The sequence below is a fragment of the Sinocyclocheilus grahami genome, unplaced genomic scaffold (genome assembly GCF_001515645.1).
Source record: "Sinocyclocheilus grahami isolate Dianchi unplaced genomic scaffold, SAMN03320097.WGS_v1.1 scaffold718.1, whole genome shotgun sequence".
Taxonomy (NCBI): domain Eukaryota; kingdom Metazoa; phylum Chordata; class Actinopteri; order Cypriniformes; family Cyprinidae; genus Sinocyclocheilus; species Sinocyclocheilus grahami.
The window spans coordinates 516,222-523,502 of NW_015505897.1; positions in this window are offsets into that span (position 1 = coordinate 516,222).

Sequence of the window (7,281 nt, forward strand, 5' to 3'; positions counted from 1 at the left end):
TTATTATTATTATTATTAGGGCTTCATGTTAATGTTAATTTAATGTTTATGCTAAAAAAGTGCATATAGCTGCTAATTGTATTTGTTGTTTGTTGATTTTCAAATATAAAACTTACTGAAATGTTTTCAGTGTGTGTATCAGTTCTTTTTGAACGTTTTCATCTAATTTGAACAAAACCGTGATAATCGTGATAACTTTGGTCACTATAATCGTGATATGAATTTTCATACCGTTACATCCCTATTATAAACGAGGCATTTGTTGCATCCAGTGGGGACATAATTACGGATTATAATTGCATCGTGTAAACCTATACACATATTTAACCCGCAAAAGTGTTTATTTTTATTTTTGCACACTCACAATAAAAACAAGATTTGTGCTTTTGCAAAATAAAGCAAACAAACAGAATGCGCACTATCATCCTTTCCTTTCCGTGAACTTGTTTAAATCTGTTAGCTTAATTATTTAAGTCAGATATATTTCGCTTTTTTTTTTTTTTATGTGAAAACAAATTGTTATTTTTATTTTAGGCCTATTACTTACATAGGCTATACATTTTCTTTAAAGCACCCCTTTTTGTCCCAGGGCTTGAAAACCTGTGCCTAGGCTAGCTAGGTCCTGCAGAAACTCATGAACGATGCTGTAGTTGTGGCATCACCGTTTAGTGACACCATTGAATGCTCCGGGAAAACGTGTTGTCAAGTGTCGGTCACAGCGCCTTTTAATTGCTGTTTTGAATCCAGCAATTATTTATTTACAAATTATAAGCTCTGATTATGACCAGTGTGGTATAAAAGCTTTGTTTATTAGAGGAATAATTGGTTAGCTGGAAAATCTTACATCGCGGCCATGCTTTTGGATGCCGTTCAAATATGAAACAATTATCTGGGGAAATGACTGTTACTACATTTCTATTGCATTCCATGTTGAAGAACTTTGTGTTGTTTCTATTTTAATGTACGTTAAGTTTAAATCACATTAAAAGCTTAATTTGTAATTATGAGTGAATGATGATGCATTTATATACCGTCACCGTCACTCACAGCCGCTCGCACGTGCTTTGCGCATGAGCCGCACGCAGCCCAAAATTAAACGGCTTAATCGACCATCGATAGCTTTAATCGATTGCATATCTTATCGACAATTAATCGATCATCGATTAATCGTTGACATCCCTAATATAGATATTTTAATATTAAAAAAATTTTGTCCATCCATTTTTTCAAGGCAATCATTATTTCAAGCTTTGAAATTGGTTTAATCCAAGTCTTCAATAAAGACACATTTACTCGATCATCGATTAATCGTTGACATCCCTAATATAGATATTTTAATATTAAAAAAATTTTGTCCATCCATTTTTTCAAGGCAATCATTATTTCAAGCTTTGAAATTGGTTTAATCCAAGTCTTCAATAAAGACACATTCGCTTTATATTAGTGCTGGGCGGTATACCGGTTCATACCGAATACCGGGGTTTATTTTTGTTATATGAATTTTTTAAATACCGCAATACCGGTGTATGTCGCTTAAACAACGTTCGGAACGCGACACTGTTTGAAAGAAGTCCCTTTTCACTGTTGCACTGTGGTGAGGGAACAGCTGTATGTGTTACTAAGCGTGAAAGTTCCGAAACTGAAGCTGTAGAACTAATAGTTCTCATCATCAGAACAGAAGAACTCATCCACAATATCCACACTGACCGCCACAAATATCCACCGCCCCGTGCCATCAGCTCCCGCGTCTCACACACACACGAGCACGACTTTAGCACTAGATTTAGCAACTTTCAGACTCTTTTAGCGGCTTTTTTCCATAGAATATTAATACTGACAAACCTAGCGACTTTTTTGGATAAACCTTAGTTATGGTTCAGTTGGAAGATTTCTCCAGTGCTGTCCCACGAACACGAGGTCTGACTTTCCCGGAGAAGTGTCGCCTCTCTCGGCGTCTGTTCTGTGCAGTGAGCGGCAGAGAAGCAGCGCATTCAGTTGGCAGCACCGCAGCCGACTCGTCAATAAATGAGTACAAAACAGCGTTTCCAAGCACCTGTCGCTTACTGATTGTTTGGAATTATAAATATGAGCATAGTTCGTCTGTTAATATTACATGCACTTTTTTGTTTGTTGTTTTTTTTAGTTTGTTACTCAAGACACAGGCAGTGCGCTGCATGAGACAAAAAAGTAAAATAGCCAAAATAGCCGCTCTTTAGTGTAGATGCATGTGGATTTTATCAGACGATGCCGTGATTATAAATGAGAGTGACTCCTGGTTAACATTAAAAGGGATTGTGTTTAGTCACTATTTAGTGTGGTATTTTTTGACAATATTCACTCATCATGACAGTAAACTAGGCCATTCTAAGTCCATATACTGCAGTATTTCCTCTCAATCAGTAGAAAATATGGGTAACACCCGGTCATGCATGAAAAAAAAAAAACCATCATATACCGTGAAACCGGTATAATTTTGAAAAATACCGTGATGTAAATTTTTGGTCATACCGCCCAGCACTACTTTATATGATGAACAGATTTTAATATAGGCTTTTATTTACATACATATAAATATTGATCAATTAACATTACAAAAATCTCAATCTTAAACATTTGCTCATTCTGTGTATTTGTGTCTTTTAAAATAGTTTTAAAGTTTCAAAACAAAAGTTTCAAACTTTGTTGTAAAAGCTTACAGCACAAGGAAGCTTGATTTCAACTTTGAAATATATATATATATATATTTTAGAAGTCGACCGATGTATCGGGTTTGCCGATTAATCGGCACCGATAGTTGATTGCTGGAACTATCGTTTATCAACAAAAATCCATGCCGATAGTTTTCCGGGTTGCGTCCATTGCTGGAGTGGCTGAGAAGGGTCTGCTGTCATTACACGGTGCGAGAGCGGCCTCTAGTGGTTGAAATCACTGACAGCACGTGCTATTTGTTTAGACACGTGATGCTGCACGCTGAATAGAGCGAGATACCCCTCGCTGCAGACTGTAGCGCGGTGACGTCACGTGTATGTGTTTACCGCGCATGCGCAAAGTGACGTAAGGTATGTCTATAACACGCATGCGCATTAACGTGGTGACAGCGCATGCATGTGTAATTTGCATTGCGTGGTGACGCAACACGTCATTAAAACGCATGCGCATACTTAACAGAATACTCTAATAAAATGTATAAGTATTAAAAAAACCGCTAAGGTGAAAAAGAAGGAAAAAAACCCCAGTAAAATGTAGTACAGCACATATCTAGGCTTTTAATCATGTATCATCTGAGGTAAAATTATACGGAAATTACAGTTTATTCTAATATCCGTGTAGTATTTTATTTACAATTTATTAACATTCTGTTGCACTATACTTCACTGTGTATATTGTAACATTACTCTACACTTTAATGGCACCTTATATATTTCTTATTTTAATCTTTCCTCTGTCATGGTTCTTGTTTATTTATTTATTTAGTATAATTATAGACATGTTTCTGTTACTTTGGCAATTCTGCATGTGAAATATTTAAGCCAATAAAGTATTTTTAAGTTAAATTTGACTACATACAAATGAGAGTGACTCCTGGTTAACATTAAAAGGGATTGTGTTTAGTCACTATTTAGTGTGGTATTTTTTGACAATATTCACTCATCATGACAGTAAACTAGGCCATTCTAAGTCCATATACTGCAGTATTTCCTCTCAATCAGTAGAAAATATGGGTAACACCCGGTCATGCATGAAAAAAAAAAAACCATCATATACCGTGAAACCGGTATAATTTTGAAAAATACCGTGATGTAAATTTTTGGTCATGCCGCCCAGCACTACTTTATATGATGAACAGATTTTAATATAGGCTTTTATTTACATACATATAAATATTGATCAATTAACATTACAAAAATCTCAATCTTAAACATTTGCTCATTCTGTGTATTTGTGTCTTTTAAAATAGTTTTAAAGTTTCAAAACAAAAGTTTCAAACTTTGTTGTAAAAGCTTACAGCACAAGGAAGCTTGATTTCAACTTTGAAATATATATATATATATATTTTAGAAGTCGACCGATGTATATCGGGTGTGCCGATTTATCGGCACCGAGATATTGCTGGAACTATCGTTTATCAACAAAAATCCATGCCGATAGTTTTCCGGGTTGCGTCCATTGCTGGAGTGGCTGAGAAGGGTCTGCTGTCATTACACGGTGCGAGAGCGGCCTCTAGTGGTTGAAATCACTGACAGCACGTGCTATTTGTTTAGACACGTGATGCTGCACGCTGAATAGAGCGAGATACCCCTCGCTGCAGACTGTAGCGCGGTGACGTCACGTGTATATACGTGACGTATATACACGTGATGTGTTTACCGCGCATGCGCAAAGTGACGTAAGGTATGTCTATAACACGCATGCGCGTTAACGTGGTGATAGCGCATGCGTGTGTAATTTGCATTGCGTGGTGACGCAACACGTCACTAAAACGCATGCGCATACTTAACAGAATACTCTAATAAAATGTATAAGTATTAAAAAAACCGCTAAGGTGAAAAAGAAGGAAAAAAACCCCAGTAAAATGTAGTACAGCACATATCTAGGCTTTTAATCATGTATCATCTGAGGTAAAATTATACGGAAATTACAGTTTATTCTAATATCCGTGTAGTATTTTATTTACAATTTATTAACATTCTGTTGCACTATACTTCACTGTGTATATTGTAACATTACTCTACACTTTAATGGCACCTTATATATTTCTTATTTTAATCTTTCCTCTGTCATGGTTCTTGTTTATTTATTTATTTAGTATAATTATAGACATGTTTCTGTTACTTTGGCAATTCTGCATGTGAAATATTTAAGCCAATAAAGTATTTTTAAGTTACATTGACTACATACAGTATATTTTCAGTCTGCATCCCATTTTATGCATGGTGCTTCCAAAAACCAAACTGATAACAGTGATCTTTTTTTTTTTTATTGCAAAGAACAAAACAGAAAATATAATTGTGTATATATATTAAAACTATAAACATGACACATGAGAAAGAAAAAAAAATAGTATCTACACGTTCTGAAATACACCTCCATCATTAATAAAACAATCAACTGAGCAGTAGCCCTCAAAGTCTTTGAAGGAATAAAACCCACGCAGGACTCCCCTCCTGCCATTCCCACCATAGCCAGGTGGACAGTCTTTAAATGTTTCACAGCACCGTAGGGACTGGGTCAGTGAATATGGCACCCGGAACTTCTCTCTGTATCGTGCAGAAAATGCACTCCAGTTCAGACTGGGTCAGTGAATATGGCACCCCGACCTTCTCTCTGTATCGTGCAGAAAATGCACTCCAGTTCACGACACCTAATTTACATAAAAAAACAAACAATATTAAAACAACATTCAAGCACTTTTTTACCAATTCCAAACCACATAAATCTGAACTACAATTGATTTTGTATTTAATCATTTATAAGTGATATATAATTGTCCATGAAGGCTGGAAGTGAAAAACTCCTTACATTCAGGTGTGCAGAATTATTAATTATTAGGCATGTTTTCTTTTACTGATAAAATGAGCCAAAAAAAAGAGGTTTAACTCAGACTGAAAAGTCAAATTAAAAAAGTTTGTCAAGTCAAAATTTAGGTTGGTTTGGCTTGAGAAAGCATAGCCTGAAAGTTTGAAGGTTTTTTTTATTATTATTTGAAAGTTTTACAGTTGAGGGCAATACAAGAGGTTTAACTCCGACTGAAAAGTCAAATTAAAAACGTTTGTCAAGTCAAAATTTAGGTTGGTTTGGCTTGAGAAAGCATAGCCTGAAAGTTTGAAGTTTTTTTTTTATTATTATTTGAAAGTTTTACAGTTGAGGGCAATACAGTCTACCAGTTAAAAACCAAAAAACAGACAGATAGATGAGAGGAAACAGACAGACACTCAAATACTTTTTTTTTTATTATTATTTGAAAGTTTTACAGTTGAGGGCAATACAGGCTACCAGGAAAAAAAAAAAAAAACAGACAGATAGATGAGAGGAAACAGAAAGACACTCAAATACTTTTTACAGTACTCACTACACGTTAGAGTTAAAGAAGTTACTGTCTAGCCACATGAAGTGGCTCTTCTTTGAATTTTGTCTCACTGACAATGTCCCTGAAAAGCTTGCACATGAGAGAAAGTCTTATAAAGGCCATGTCTCCGTCGTCTGAGACCACTCTCAACAGGATCTGCCCGAGGATCTCCAGTGGCGTCTGTCCAAAATAACCAACAGTCAGTCTAATAGTGGCAGAACAGTAGCAGCAATGAAAATGAGAAACATCTCTGCATTTTAAATTGCACCTGATGCCTCTTCTTTGAATTTTGTCTCACTGACAATGTCCCTAAAAAGCTTGCACGTGAGAAAAAGTCTCATAAAGGCCATGTCTCCGTCATCTGAGACCACTCAACAGGATCTGCCCGAGGATCTCCAGTGGCGAAACATCTTTGCATTTTAAATTGCACCTGATGATAATAAAATCTGAAATGTAAAAATAAAAAAAATAAAAAATCAGTGTAAAACGCAAATACTCACAAAATAATGTTTATGGATGTTCAACCACTACACACCTTCTTCATGAACAGCTGTTTTCAGATGATCCTCCACATGTTTCTTGACACTGTACAAGTCCACTGGTTTGTAGACCCAGGTTTCACAAAACGGGCAGTGATACTTATCACAGCATGAAATGCATTGCTCTATTTTTATGTGTTCTCCTTTTCTGAGGACAGTAGCATGCATCTAAACAAAAGCACATTTACAGTCAAGTAAAGGTTTCTATATCTCACATTTAAAGGATTTCTGCCAGTCACATGAAGGTCAATTTAAGAGGTAACACTTTACAATAAGGTTTCAACGGTTAATATTAGTTAATGTATTAATTAACATGAACTAACAATGAGCAATACATTTGTTACAGTATCTATTAATATTTGATAATGTTAGTTAATGAAAAAGATGACAAATATGAAACATTTTTTGCAACGCATGCAACAATCAGTGTCATTAGCCTACTTTATTAATATAAGTCTTTCTGCTCTATTTTAAGACATCTCTAAAGGCTCATTTTAGGCGAAATAAGACTTTTAAAGACCAGCAGCAGAATCCCTGTCACTTCGAATACTAACACATATCATAAAACATGTCATAAATGTCTGAAATCGCACACATTTGCAATCTATGATTATGACCAAAGCATGCTTGCAATTAAAAGCCGTTAACACAAACACACATTGTTTTTAAGAAAAC